Source organism: Pyrus communis, chromosome 15, assembly GCF_963583255.1.
Source record: "Pyrus communis chromosome 15, drPyrComm1.1, whole genome shotgun sequence".
Lineage (NCBI taxonomy): Eukaryota > Viridiplantae > Streptophyta > Magnoliopsida > Rosales > Rosaceae > Pyrus > Pyrus communis.
The window spans coordinates 20,794,387-20,810,265 of record NC_084817.1 but is presented as its reverse complement, the minus strand read 5'-3'; the positions used below and the strand labels follow the sequence as shown (position 1 = coordinate 20,810,265).

The 15,879-nt window shown below is 35.9% G+C and overlaps 1 long non-coding RNA gene and 1 pseudogene across 2 annotated transcripts; both read right to left on the bottom strand.

The window, feature by feature from the left end:
• Nucleotides 1–1,671: 1,671 nt before the first annotated feature.
• LOC137717172 (probable protein phosphatase 2C 51) lies at nucleotides 1,672–5,869 on the bottom strand (annotated as a pseudogene).
• Nucleotides 5,870–8,300: 2,431 nt separating this feature from the next.
• On the bottom strand, nucleotides 8,301–13,678 carry LOC137718510 (uncharacterized). Of its 2 annotated transcripts, none has more exons than XR_011065892.1 (5): nucleotides 13,450–13,678; nucleotides 13,225–13,349; nucleotides 13,045–13,124; nucleotides 12,835–12,956; nucleotides 8,301–8,508 (listed from the first exon to the last, which is right to left on the bottom strand). It is a non-coding gene; the product is annotated as an uncharacterized lncRNA (long non-coding RNA). The 2 variants fall into 2 exon arrangements; XR_011065894.1 differs by lacking the exon at nucleotides 8,301–8,508 and adding an exon at nucleotides 10,115–11,117.
• Between the last annotated feature and the right edge of the window lie 2,201 nt (nucleotides 13,679–15,879).

The window sequence follows — 15,879 nt, the reverse complement described above, 5'->3', positions numbered from 1 at the left end:
GTTTTTTAATATTCAAGTGGTCCCCTATTGATACGTGGTTCCCAGTCATTGTTCATACAGACGTCACATCATCAGTTAACGGGAGACTTAATAATTTGATTAACGGATGTATGAGACTATCCCAAAATTTATAATTTAGGTATGACTCTGGGACGAAAAAAACTTGATATACTAAATGTTGAAAACCACGAAACATAAGAGTAGTAAACTGAGATTTACCCTAAATTATAACACAAAAATTAAAAAAAACTTACATGAATAAGTACATTGATATCAAACATTTTAATTTAATAATTCAATAACATGTGATTCTTCGTATAACATTATATTATTCATTTAGTATACTAAGTACCGATAAATTTATTTTACATAAGTTATCCTCGTAACAATATATTTACTATTAGTGTCACATTACCACATGTAGCAATGTCTAGGTGTAAGTGATTGACTCTGAATCTTTTTTGTTCAATTGGTATCTTATATATGTGCAATTTCCAAACGAAATTACTAATTTGATAAAATTTGAACTTAGAGTTAAAAAAATGGACTCGGGCACGAAGCTAGGCCACAAAATCATTCCGAATAATAAAACCTCCACTACAGCATCCTAAGTAAAGTATGACGAAGAAAGCAGTTAAGTTTGGAAGAGCTAACTTAATTGGAGATTCATATCAAAATAAATTTTCATTATGTTGGTAAAAAAAAGGCGAAGCTAGAGTTATGCATCTATATCTATATAAGAGAAACATTTACTCAAATTCTTAAAGAACAAATTTTCTTTTTTCTGTCTCTTGTTTATTTTTAATTTATTCAATTCGAATGTCAAAAAAAAAAAAAAATTAAAGGGTGCAGCAACGGACGTGCAACTGAATTTTTGGTATAATATTCATAAGCATACAAAAGTAATAAGAGGTGATAAATTTAAACACACACAAAAAACACATGTTTTAACAAGCAGCAACTTCACAGGCTTGCCTTGCCATACAAGTTACAACTAATAAGTAGAAGCAACAAGAAGATTACAGGTTACAAAGGCTAGCTCAATCAATAAAGTTCTGTCCACGACTAAAATTTGCGTAGAGCTAAGTCAATCGTGAATTTTGCTCTACGCAGATTTCACGACTGTGCATACCGTTATGTTGGTCAATCATACACAAATGATCTTCATTCTTCATCCTTGCTTGAAACATGTATGTACCAAGCATGTTATCGAAGCTAAATAATCTTGTCAAAACAAAGCCAATCAAAGTTTATAGTAAAGCTCTAACAATTCAATAACATGTGTTTCTCTATGTGACATTACAGTATATCACGCATCGATAAATTTGTTCTACACAAGTTGCCCACATAACAAAATGTCACATTACCACATGTAGCAAAGTCTAGGTGTATGTTGTTGATTGTAAATCCTTTTTGTTCAAGTGCGAGATTATATATGTGCAATTTCGCAAACCAAATTACTAATATGATAAAATTTGACTTTGACTTAAAAATACAAAGGACTTGGGCACGAACCTAGGCCACGATATCATTCCGAAAAATAAAACCAAGAGCAACATTTACTCAATTTCATGGGGAACACATTTTCTTGTTTCCGTCTCTTGTTTATTTTAAATCTATTCAATTCGAAGGTTACAAAAAATTGAGGTGTGCAGCAACGGATGTGCAACTCAATTTTAGTATAATATTCATAAGCATACAAAATTAATAAGACGTGATAAATTTAAACACACATAGGAAACACATGTTTGAACAAACATCAACTTCACAGGCTTGCCTTGCCATACAAGTGACAACTAATAAGTTGAAGCAACAAGAAGATCACAGGATACAAAGGCTAGCTGACTCAATAAAATTCCGTCCACGACTGAAATCTGCGTAGAGGTAAATCAGTCGTCGATTTCATGACTGTACTTACACATAAATGATCTCCATGCTTCATCCTTGCTTGAAACATGTATGTACTAAGCATGTTCGCCGTTTTGCCAAAACACAAATAGTTAATCAGAGTTTGTAGTAAAGCTCCAGATGATTTCGTGCTAGCAGAATTTGAACAGTTGAATCAATCAGAAAAATCTTTCGTATAAGTCATTTCTAATGTATGTACATTTGATTGTATGAGAGAAAAACAAGCGAGTTGCGAAAGAATGCAAAACATATAACAGATCTACCCTGTATGAACTAAAGAGGAGTTGTTAGCTGCAAATGAGAAAACACGTAGCAATGGCTCCGGTTGAGAAAAACCAGAAGATGCCAATGGAACTACAACACCTGCCATATTATCCATACTGCCCTTTTCAAATGCAGTACTTACAATGCGGTCAGCTAATGAGTATGAACCTGCCGAAGAGAGCTCCAATTTCGTAGGATGATGACTTCGTGCTTCCCACAACAGATCGCAAACAGCCTGCAAGTTCAGCTTCTCAAAAACTCCGTCAGATGTAGCCACAAGATATGTATCATTTATAGTCAGGGGTTGCCAATCTGTCAACTCCGGTTCTGATACAACACCAAAACTGATGACAGTCAAGAACAACTTAAATTAGTTACATGTCACAAAAGACGGGACATTTAAACCAGCACATCTTTTAATTTCGTTGTTCAATCAATAGCAAGAAAAGAAGGAATGCAAACTTTAAAAATAATCCTATTATTCTTTAACTTCTTACCTTTTAAAGGAGATGTCACCAATAGATCGGGTAACAGCCAGCTGACCATTTACTCGAGGCACACCAGCTCATTCAAGAACATTTCCACCAGCACTTTCCACCCTAAGTTTTTCATCGTCTCTGTCTGGATGATGATCTCGTCAATTCCTTAACAGATAAATGCACCAACTCATCCGCAGGAGCTAATTCAAAGTTTTTATTGCGCCTTCGATGTGAGATAACACCATTACACCTGTCCTCCACATGCAATCTTAAATGAGCAGCTGCAATAACCACAAACATCAGAAGGTAAATAACTTCTGTCGTGCTTTTAATCTTTCCACATACAAACTAAATAGTCTCACGCTCAATGATCCATACATGCATGCAGAAAACTACATGATTTTAAGAGAGCAAGAGAGAAGAAACATCACATAAATGGAACAGCATAAGAGGTCCGCCTAAAATCAGAACAAAAGGAAACAGTAAAAGTTTCTGTGTGTAAAATATACCAATGCAATACAATTCTGGTAAACCTTGTTCGTCTAGCTTCTACTGTACATCAGGAATGTGCATGTGTGTGTGCACTTATGTGTTAAGTGCTTTTTTGTGTGTTGAGTGACTCTAGACGATATAATTAATTGCATAGTAAGAAGAGAAAATTTCAAAGACGGTTTGTAGAGCGACTTCACATGCTTGCCATTGAACTAATTAAAAGCAACAACAATATCACACGTTATTAATGCTAAGTATATTTCCAAAACTAACATGCAATGAAGTCCTGGATTTGGCACCTGCATCCACTTACCATACAGTTGGTCAGCGGTATCCGATTGAACCTGAGGCATGTCATACAGATGACTTTTGTGCTTGTCTGTTGCTTGCAACATGTAATCCGCACGTTCATCAAGCTGCTGAACAGCCAAAATGGTAAAAGTAAGCAGTATTCATTCTGTTCACAGTTAGCCATCCAATTTTCTCAACGGCTACAAACAGAATGGAAGTCTACATTAGGAGGAAAAAAGAAAATGTAAAATGACAAAGTAATTTGATTTAAGGCTTACCAGTAACCTCTCAAATTTGGAATTAGCGAAATGAGCATGCTCCATTTGCTTTAGGTCATATGCAGAGACATTGCCTGATCAATGCAAATTAAAGAATTATCAAAATACTGTATTAACCAGTGAAAACATTAGGAAAAAATTCATGTGATGATGTTCTTAAATATGGTATCAAAAGAAATTCTACTTGTCATTTGTTCCCTTCTATGATATCTTTCTATGAGATGCTACCTTTTGTTCATCAATGTACTAAGGTTGCAAGTCTCGTGACCAGTCAACCACTTTAATTGATATTACTTATCACTTTAATCTTGCATTCTTACAAGGTAAGATTGCAAATCCTCCCCCATGAAATTAAGGTACTGAAGAAGGTTTAAAAGCATAGGAAACTCACCTGAACATTCAACAAATTTTAAAGGACTCTCTTCAACTGATCTTTCCTTTAACAAACTTTCTGCAAAACCAGGAGATACCAATGTGACGACTACAGCTGCTACACTATCCACACTCCCCTTTTTCAGTGCAGTATTTACTATGCAGTCAGCTAATGGATATGAACAGGGCGAAGACAACTCTGATCTCCCATGACTATATCTCTGTGCTGCCTACATTAAGTCACAAACATCCTGCACGCTCAGTTTCCTGGAAACTCCAGCAGATGCAGCTACAAGGTAGGTATCATTTACAGTCAGGGGTTGCCAATCTGTCAACTCTGGTGCAGAGAGAACGCCAAACCTGATGACAATCAAGAGCAAAAGCAGAATTTGAGTAAAAGCATAAATTAGGTTGATGAGTACTAACCAAATTAGAATGAATCAATAACATATCCTAAATCAGAAGCTCTTGCCAAAGTACAATAGGATCAAATGGGGTTTACCGTTTACATAGTTTCTTTTTGTTACTGAACCTCACCTTTTAATTGAGACTCGACCAATTGCTTGTGAAATATGATTTACACGAGGCACACCACCCCCTGAAAGATCATAGCCACCGGCAGTTTCCACCCGAAACTTTTCATCATCTCTGCCTGGATGATGGTCTCTTGTCAATTCCTTGACAGAAAAAGTCATTACCTCAGGGTTGGCCAATTCGAACATTCCATAGTTTCTTGGACATGAATCAGGACCATTATTACATTTATGCCTCTACTGAGTGTATAGCCTCGGACGAGTGGCTGCACTACGAGAACAAGAGAATAAATATATCCTCGACCATCATTTTATCTTTTGAAATTAAAACTAAACAGAAAATCCTATGCATTTTCAAGCACACACAAATAAGAAATATGTGTTCCCATTATACAGCATTATACCCAAAATGCATGTGCTTTAAAACAATAAACATTCCATTACAAGATACGAGATAGAACCCCTCTGACCTTCAGACTCAGCAGGATACATAGATTTTTCCGAGCACAAAAAAGGCTTCGAGTCTCCAATATTGGCAACTAAAATTTGACCATCAGCTAGTAGTACAATCGTGGCTGTAGAACCCGAACTAATATTTTTTGCAGATGCTTCCTTGGCAAGTATAAGGATATAAGAGCAAGATCAACATAAGAGTAATTGGATATAACACATTAAGCAAAAGAACATTTTTAACTAAGCAGAGAAAAGTTGATATACTTTGGAAAATTTTGCATCAATATCATGAATTGCCCTCAACAACGCTTCTGTCAAAATGTCCGACTGGAAAAATGCATCAAAGTGGGGTTGCAATGAATGCTCAATCCTGAGAAATGATCAGTGAACGTAAATTAAAATTAATACCAAAATTATGACAATATTATCAAGAAAGCAAATAAAACTAAAGAATTTATTCAAACAAACAAAAACCACCTAGTAATATCGGATTCTTGAGGATCTTGAAAGCCATCCGAATTATGCAATCTTGCTGTTCTTGAGGCTGCATTCTCCAACATAGCAGAATACGAAGCACCGACAAGAAAATGCATATGCAAAGCGAAATACGTAACAGCTTGGAAGCCATATCATTAGCTTCACTACCATTATGACCATCAAAAGCAGCAACTATTCCAACTCTATCCGCGTATGCGCGATCACACTCAGCTTTCACCGTCACAGTTTCGGGGCGAGGAGTAATTACTGAAGAGCCGCTGCGTACCGGTGCAAAGCTAGTTTTTTGGAGTTCATTTATCATTTTTTCTGTTCTGTTCTGTCCAACGCTAATAACTGTTTTCTTGTTGGTAACTAATTTTGTTGGCTTTATAATTTCACTAAGTTATTATATCTTTATCGTAATATTTTTGGAGTAATAAATAATAATAATAATTTATTATTTTTTAACATTTTTACTTTTCATTTTAATGCTACTTATTAGTGAAATTTTTTCTTCGTTATAAGTAAGGGATTTTAGGTTCAGATACTATCTTGATAAATTTAAACACATAAAAAACATATGTTTTAATAAGCAGTACACATAAAAAACATATGTTTTAATAAGCACTAACTTCACAGGCTTGCCCTGCCATACAAGTCACAACTAATAAGTTGAAGCAACGAGGATCATAGGTTACAAAAAAATGATAAAAATAATAACCCGAAGCGAATCTTGTAGGCTTGGAAATGTAGCATTCACACACAGGTTTATGGTTAAGTACCAAACCCAAAAGTAGATCCTAATTATAGTGGATCTTGATTCCCAGTTTGACTCTAATGATTTTTCGGTGTGTAGGAAACACATCCAGATATACCAATTGTTATAATACAATTGATTGGAAACTTGAAAAAGTAACAACATTTCTATTAGAATCCCACAAGGGGCATTACTATTCTAACTTGAACTTGTCATGTAAGCCTTCTCTGAGTCTGATTTCATTACGCAGAGTGAACAACGAGGTACCTAGCTCAACATCAACATAACTAGTTTAACCAGAACAGCTTAGCAACACACCAATCAGCGTAACCAATACCTTAGAGCAACTCCACCCCTAAGACTTTGCGCCAGCACCCAGCCCATTTATCCACTTCAATGAACAGTAATAGACTTCAATGAACAGTAATAGCCAAAGCATCTCCACTCCTAAAAAAAATAGACTGGTCAATTTTATTATTTTTTATTACAATGGTCCTCTTATCCGACTTGTCATCGTCAGCCTCCGTACCTTCTCCGTCGTCCTCCACTTTCGCTTTCCCTTTCTCCTTCTTGTTCTCCGCCTCGACCTCCACTTTCTCCTTCTCTTTCTTCTTCTTGTTCTTGTTCTCCACTTGGGTCGGTGCTAAAGCTGGGCCAACCAGTCTCAGTCTCGACCTCCGCCTTGCTCTCGCCGGAGTTGTCCTCCTCTTCCTTCACAGCTTCCCCTTCCGCTTCTTCCGCCTCCACCTCTTCCTTCTTCGCCTGCTCTTTTTTCTTCTGAGCTCCCTTGACCTTCTTCCTCGCTGGCGCCACGAGTCACCAGCTTGATTTCGCCGGCACCACCAACTGCTTTTCTTCTTGCTCAGCCGTCTTGCGTTTCCTCGACACCATTCCCACAAAACGCACGCTAATAGGCCGGTCCCTGGCTCTGTCAATTCTAGGCTGGCCTGGAGACCAGCTTGGGCTGGGTGCCAAGCAATTGAACGGGCTGGAGCGGATTGACTGAGTCCCGACCCCTTTTTTTGACTGGGTGCCGGCCTAATGGTGTTCCGGTGGAAGTGCTCTTATGGATTACCAAGGCTGGGCTCCTCATCAAGATTTACGGGGCAAATGCAACATACCAAATGAGTCATCCATATAAGTATATACTAATCAGATCATATAGGCAATCTGCAATCAGATCAAATTAAGAAAGACCCAAGCAAGCTATTATCGATGGATTTGGATGTATTCTTTAAAATCTTCAACATATTTTGATTTGTATATTTTGTTCTTGGAAATTGCTTTCGCCGGCTCTGATATGATGTCGCGTTGTTTCAGGTACAACACTAAGGAACAGGTTTTTAGGTGGATTCTTAAGATTTTAATTATGACAACAGTTTTATTTTAATTTCATTTTTGGTTTGTAATTTTAATTTTGTTGAACTTTGCATGATTTTTGTGTTATGCTATTTCTCGACCCATCACTTATATTTGAGATCATTAATTTTGCTTATAACCATGATTCAGTATCAATATTTGCCCATTTGTTTAGCCATATAAGCATGTATTACCAAACAAACTAGTCATTCGTTATCAACCAGTTATTAATGACAAATTATCGATTCAATAACCTAATCACCGTTTGTGAAACATGGACAATTATTAGAAATACAAGTACAACTAGTGCAATTTTCCTCGCCAATTACCAACTTTCATAAGTATTAACTATGACTATAATCCTATAATATGGCTAAACAAATGGGCAAATTTTTGGTTCAATTATTTAATCATAATCATTCATTCAAATTGTGAAAATAAGTGTGTATTATCAAACAAACTAGTCATTGGTTATCAACCAATTATTAATGACAAATTATCGATTCAATAACCTAATCACCGTTTGTGAAACATGGACAATTATTAGAAATACAAGTACAACTAGTGCAATTTTCCTCGCCAATTACCAACTTTGATAAGTATTAACTATGACTATAATCCTATAATATGGCTAAACAAATGGGCAAATATTGATACTGAATCATGGTTATAAGCAAAATTAATGATCTCAAATATAAGTGATGGGCCGAGAAATAGCATAACACAAAAATCATGCAAAATTCAACAAAATTAAAATTACAAACCAAAAATGAAATTAAAATAAAACTGTTGTCATAATTAAAATCTTAAGAATCCACCTAAAAACCTGTTCCTTAGCGTTGTACCTGAAACAACGCGACATCATATCAGAGCCGGCGAAAGCAATTTCCAAGAACAAAATATATAAATCAAAATATGTTGAAAATAATAGGGACACTTGGTTTCGGTCCTTGGTTGATAACTTTCTATCACGTAGCCAAACATATAAAATGAAGCTTGATTTTCAAACGTGGAAATACCTGCATCTGATCCCTTCATGGCTGGTACTCCCAAAAGTCGGCACAAGTTAACGCTATTGTTGAAGTTTCGATTTTTATTCTAGCTCTTACCGGATCCTTTCAAGAGGTCACATAGGCTACCGGCGACTTTGTTTCAAGCGCATTTTCTTTTGTATTTTTATAGTTTTCATTAAACTATATTCTTTAAAAAAAAAAATGAGAAAAGAGACATTTTAGTCTTCACCAAAAGTGTGCTCTAATTTTAGGCATTTAGGACCAGAGCATGGTGTGACTACAATTAGGAGAGCCATGATTTTGGTGTTGAAGGAGGTTCCTTCCTTCGTTGTGAATACTTCTCCCTTTTTTATTTATAATAATTGTTTGGCTACCAAGTCAAAGAGTAATCTCCCAAAAGCAAAATGTGCAAGTCACGGCTAAACGAAATTTGCCAACGCCGCAAATGGCAGTTGCTTGACTATGATACTACCAAGGTCGGTCCTGACCACATGCCCCAGTTCTTCTCCACTGTAACTGTCAATGGGCACAACTTCCAGACAATCGAAATGTTTAGGTCGTCAAAAGAAGCTCAGCATGAGGCTGCCAAGATCGTCGTCGACCACCTCTCATCCCAACCCATAACCGACCCTTCCTCTTCCTTTGGTAAACGCTCGATTATGGGTTGGTTATCGATTACTGGTTGGGATGAGAAATGGTCGATGACAACCTTGGTAGTTTCATGCTAAGCTTCTTTTGATGATCTAAACATTTCGGATGTCTGGAAGTTGCGCCCATTGACAGTTACAATGGAGAAGAACTATGGCATATGGTCGAGCCGAACCTTGGTAGTATCGTAGTCGGGCAACTACCATTTACGGCGTTGGCAAATTTCGTTTAGCCGTGACTTGTACGTTTTACTTTCGTTTTTAGGAAAGATTACGCTTTGAGTTGGTAGTTAAAACAGTTATTACAAATAAGAAAGTAAGAAATATCCACAACGAAGGAAGGAACCTCCTTCAACACCAAAATCTTAGTCACACTAAATGCCTAAAATTAGAGCACACTTTTGTTGAAACCTAAAATAGCTTTTTTCTCTTTTCTTTTTTAAAGAATTCATTTAATTAAAAAAAATGAAAAATGCAAAAATACAAACACACTTGAAACAATTTGAACTGCTTATTACCCGAGCTGCCAAGGGTGATGTTTGACATTTTAACCCACATCTCAATTCCAACTAGCTACCACATTAAAAAAGATGATGATCACCCTTGTCAGCTCGGATAACAAGCAGTTCAAATTGTTTCAAGCGCGTTTGCATTTTAATTAAATTGTATTCTTTAAAATAAAAATAAAAAAGTCATTTTAAACTTCACCAGAAGTGTGCTCTAATTTTAAGCATTTAGGACTACAGCATTCAGTGTGACTACAATTAGGAGAGCTGATTTTGGTGTGAAGGAGGGAAACTCCTTCGTTGTGGATACTTCTCCCTTTCTTATTTATAATAATTGTTTGGCTACCAACTCAAAGAGTAATCTCCCAAAAACAAAAGTAAAATGTATAGATCACGGCTAAACAAAATTTGCCAACGCCACAGATGGCAATTGCATGACTATGATACTACCAAGGTCGATCCCGACCACATGCCCCAGTTCTTCTCCACTGTAACTGTCAATGAGCGCAACTTCCAGACGGTCAACATGTTTAGGTAATCAAAAGAAGCTTAGCATGAGGTTGCCAAGGTCGTCGTCGACCACCTCTCATCCCAATCCATAACCGACCCTTCCTCTTCCTTAGGTAAACGCTCAATTATGGGTTGGTTATCAGTTACAGGTTGGAATGAGAGATGTTCGACGATGACCTTGGTAGCTTCATGTTGACCTTTTGACGACCTAAAAATTTCAGATGTCTGGAAGTTACACCCATTGACAATTACAATTGAGAAGAACTGGGGCATGTGGTCGAGACCGACCTTGGTAGTATCATACTCAAGGAACTGTCATTTGAAGCGTTGACAAATTTCATTTAGACATAACTTATACATTTTACTTTTTCTTTTGGGAGATTACTCTTTGAGTTGGTAGCCAAACAGTTATTATAAATAAGAAAGGAAGAAATATCCACAACGAAGGAAAGAACCTGCTTCAACACCAAAATCTTAGTCGCATCAAATGCTCTGGTCCTAAATGCCTAAAATTAGAGCACACTTTTGGTGAAGCCTAAAATGGCTCTTTTCTTTCTTTTTTTTTAATTTTAAATTTTTTAAAGAATACAATTTAATTAAAAAAAATGAAAAATGAAAATTGTAGAAATACAAACGCAAAAGCGCTTGAAACAATTTGAACTGCTTATTACCCAAGCTACCAAGGGTGATGTTTGACATTTTAACCCACATGTCAATTCCAACCAACTACCACATAAAAAAGGATGTTGATTAATTTCTGCAATTTGGTGCGAGTAGTCTTCAACACCATTGATGAGTAGATTTTATACTATATATTTAACCCTATTCTTAGTATATTTTGGAAGAATTTTGCTAATGTGAATTGTATTTTCAATATAGGACTTTCAACTTCATCTATAGCAAAATAGAATCTGACCAATGCAGAAACTGTACCAAAACAGGTTTCTGAGCATGTTTATGACCCTCCATTACCATATCCTAAACATTTAACATTGAAGGCTAAGAATCAGCAGTTAAAAGACTTCATACAGACCTTCGCTAAAGTTCAAATTCATTTACCATTGTTGGAAGCCATTAAAAAGATTCCTTCCTATGCTAAGTTTTTGAAAGATGTTTGCACCAAGAAGAAAAAGCTAGTAGAAACAGAAAACATTGTGCTAACAGAACACAGAACAATGCAATGCAATTTTACTGCACAAATTGCCTCCAAAGAAGAAAGATCCAAGAAGTTTTACTATCTCTTGCACCATTGGAAATTGTGATTTTAGTTGTGCTTTAATTCATTTAGGTGTAAACTTAATGCCTTATTCTGTTTTTAAACATTTAGGTGAAGGCAAACTGAAGCCAACCTCCACCGTTATTCAATTGGATGACCGTTCAATTACCTATCCTAGAGGAGTCATTGAATATGTTATTGTTAAGGTTGGCAATTCATATTTACCAGCTGGTTTTATGGTGCTGGACATGGATGAGGATTTGACAACACCCATCATATTGGACTGCCCATTCATGGCAACAGCCTAGACTCTTATTGATGTTGAAGCGGGAACATTAACATTAAGGGTTGAAGATCAAACAGTTGTTTTCAGTTTGTTTGAAGTCGCCACACATTCAGGTGACAAACATGAATGCATGCGTATTGATGTGTTAGATGGTTTAGCTCGTGCCAAGTGTAAAACCAGATCATCAAATGACCATCTATCCCTAAAGTCTTTAAATGTAAGCCATGATTGCAATAGTATTGAGGCGCAACAGCACAAAATCCAATTGCTTGATGTACAAAAGTAAAATACAGAACCATCCTCGTTTGACAACTATCTGGGCCACCAGATTGACCAAAAACAACCGAATGTCAAATGTCAAGGGCAAGAATAAAAAGTTGCAAGGTAGTCCAAGTTGTGAGAAAATACAGCCTAGTAAAAAAGTGTGGTTGTTAAGTTCAAATTTCAAGTTTCCAGGAAACTGGATTCTCGATGGAAAGGCCCTTTTGTAGTTACTAAAGTTTTTCAAAATGATGACGTGGACATCAAGGCTAAGGGTAAAGGCCTCGCATTTAAGGTTACCAAACATCGACTTAAACCATTCATAGAGAAGTTCAATGTAAGCGAGCCATCAACTCTGAAGGAACCAGTGATCTAGCCACAGGGCCTCTGCCAAGTCTTGCTATAGACTTAAAATAAAGCACTTATTGGGAGGCAACCCAATTTTTCTAAACCCCTTACTTAATATATTTTTCGTTTGATTTTCCATTTTATTATTAGTTTAAATTTCTAGATGCATTTACATACCTAAGTTTTCAAAAAAAAAATATATATATATATATATATGTTTTTTTTTTTATTTACCTAGTTTATTTTAGTTCTGTTTTTAATTTTCAAAAACATTGGAAACTTGCAGGTTGACCACCGAGATATCACCAATCATTACACCATAGAACTGAACAGATTTTGATACCAGATCCACGATCACAGAACAAGCAAGGTTGCATTTTATACCTTCCAGATCAATGGATCTGGGATTTTCAACGGAGGAGCGGCCTGTTGTCCAGTTGCACTTGGGTTTGGAATCGTTGTACGCGGCCATGTTTAAACACAGATCCGGGCTACTGGTCCAGAAACTACACACATGTTAGATCCAGTTTATTTCGCACATAAACAGCATCCTATCAGATTGGAGTTCAAAAAGGTCAAGACAAGAGTTTTTACCTTCCGTTTTCTTGGATCTATGAACATGGACCTTCAATTGTGTGTGTCGGCACCTCTTCTCTGTTCTGGATTAATGACACCTACCAAGACGATTTATGCATGTATGTGTTAGTTTTGTTAGTTTCACTGAAACCACCACATCAGGGCTAACTGCAGGGAGAAAACGAGAGAGATTCTTACCCTTGGTGTAGATCGGCTAAGATTGCAAGTTTGGGGGAAGCTGGATGACCTCTGTGCTCTCGGATTTGGCGACTCAGGGTGGTCACTCCTGTTGTTTTTCTCAGATTTGCAAAGTTTGGGGGGACCTTATACAGATAAAAACACATGCATGTGTTAGATCTTGCTACATTTCACTCACATACATAAAGCTGCAACGAAAATAACACAAATTGAGGAGGGTTTTACCTTCGGCATCTTAGCTTGTCAGCTCACTCCACCATGGCTGGGTTATAGAGTCACGGAAGCTCATGTCTGTTACTGGGTTATTGGTTGCATCAAGGATGAAGGAGCAGCTGCAGATGGGAGGTTTGTACGAATGGGCGCTGGACTTGAGAGAAAATGGAGAAAAGAAAGCCTTTTCTGATTTTCTAGAGAGTGAGGGAAAGGACTGAAGATAGCCGTTTGGCTCTGGGCTCTGGGCAAGTGAGAAGGGTATCCAATGTTGGATTAAATAGCTAGGGTTTCTGGTGCTCTCGTGTGCGTCGTGCGTGTGAGCCGTAAAATGGGACACATGTGAATCATCGAAGGGGTGAAGCCAATGCTTAAATGTTATAAACAACTAGACCTAAAGAAAGAAGAACCCTCTTGAGGGCTTCCAATCGCATAAACTAAATGAAAAGGATCACTCTCGAGATGCATGCGGTTTTGATGATGCTTCAAAGTGTGAAATAAGTAAAATTTTAGGATTTAATATTTTTGTGTCAGTTAAAAATTTTTGTTTTTAAGTTAATATTCATAGTTATTTTAAACGTTAGAATAAATGGACATGGTGAAGATTAATCCTATTATAGAGTATTTTCTATTTATGGTTGTTTAAACACTAATTCATAAAGTATACTTTGAAAATTTGCACATCACACCAACAGGGTTTATTATGAGGAGTGAGATTGAAACACTTACTTTTTGTCTAAGTGCATTTTAATTTTTGTTATATATAAAATAAAGTTAGTATGTGTTGTAAAGTAATAATTGTTCCACCCGAGACTTTACCTAGTAAGCGGACCAGTCCTGCCTAATCAACAGTGATTCTCGCATCAAACAATAGAGTTTTGGCATGGGGCAAGATGGTTAGTTGGTTTCGTAGCCTTTTCAACTCCAGTTAATAAGTTCTTAGGGGTGTTTTACACCTAGCACCCTAAAGCCCTAGTGGTTTGGGAGTCATTGACCTAAAGCTCGCTACATGGGTTGGATCGAAGGCTTAAGAGAACTGACATTGCACCACCACTACTATTATTGAAGAAAATAATAATATTATTATTATAAATTAATAAAAAAGAGAAAATTTTGAAAAAATGATCATGTAAGTGTGTGAATACAAATAAAAGAGATGAGAGATAAAGGTTTTGGTCGAGTCTCCTTAACTCTGATGGTTCACTTTACACCGAAGAAAGTTTGTAAATTATTTTCTAATTGATTCTAAATGGCTTAAGACTGTATGGTGGGATTGGTTGGAACTTTTGAAAAGATGTTATGACTTTTAACATTTTCTACGGATTGCAACTTGAAAGTGAAAATTTTGTTTTAGCTAGGTTTTATTTAAGTCTTTAGTTCAACCATTAAACATCAAGGAGGCTGAACAAAATGAAACATTGAAGCATAGAACTTTATTTTCGTACTCTAAGGACAAAACTCCAAGTCTTTTAACCATGAAGGCCGGCCCTGAGAATTTGGGGGCCCTAGGCGAGTTTTCAAAGTGAAGTCCTAAAGTTTTCGGACATCCGACTCTTTGTATATTGATATGTAGTAAAAAGAATCCGCTAATTATATAAAAAGTCTATTTCTTCATCGAATATCATTAAAAATTAATATCAAAAGAAAAAAAATATACTAACATTACTTAATATTACATGTCACATGTCTTTAGACGCAAATACACTAAGTGTTTGTAGTTAAGATATTGAGAGTGGAGCAATAAAACTTGATGATCAAGAGAGTAAAAAACAAAAAACTTGATTGACAAATATAATAATTCAACAACGTCAAATGGTTCTCTTGTGTTCTTTCTAAGATCGACACACACTAGCGAATCAAATTTTAGAATAACCTAGTTTAACAATAAATTATTGAAAAAGAAAATTTAAATTCAAAGTTATGGTTACCTCAAATTACAATTTTCTGGACCAAGTGATAGTTGCTTAAATATTCAATAGAAATAGAAAGAATAGGAAGTTGAAAGAAAAAGGATTACAAAGTTATGAATTGATTATTTTGGTTTTTGTTTTTTTTTTTAGGTTATTTTCAAAAGCAAAAGAAAAAAAAATTGCATTTGGACAGATTGATGCCATTAATTTCACTAGCCTCTTGTCACACGCGTAGGTGTGTGACAATTGGCATTTGTATGTTTTTTATGTAAGAAACTTAAGTTTTTTCTATTTATACAATTTTTATTTAAAATATTTTTGAAAATAAATAAGAATTTAAACATAAGCCACCCACTAACATGTGGTGTTGTTTTTTTTTTTTTTTTTTTTTCTAAAGTTACAAATTTTAAATTCATTCAAAATTAATATTTGTTGAATTATTTTAAAGGTGAATTAATGAAAAGGACTTCAAAATTTTTCATTTTAATAAAAAAACCATACACAAACTTTATTTAATGATAAGAACAAAAAGATA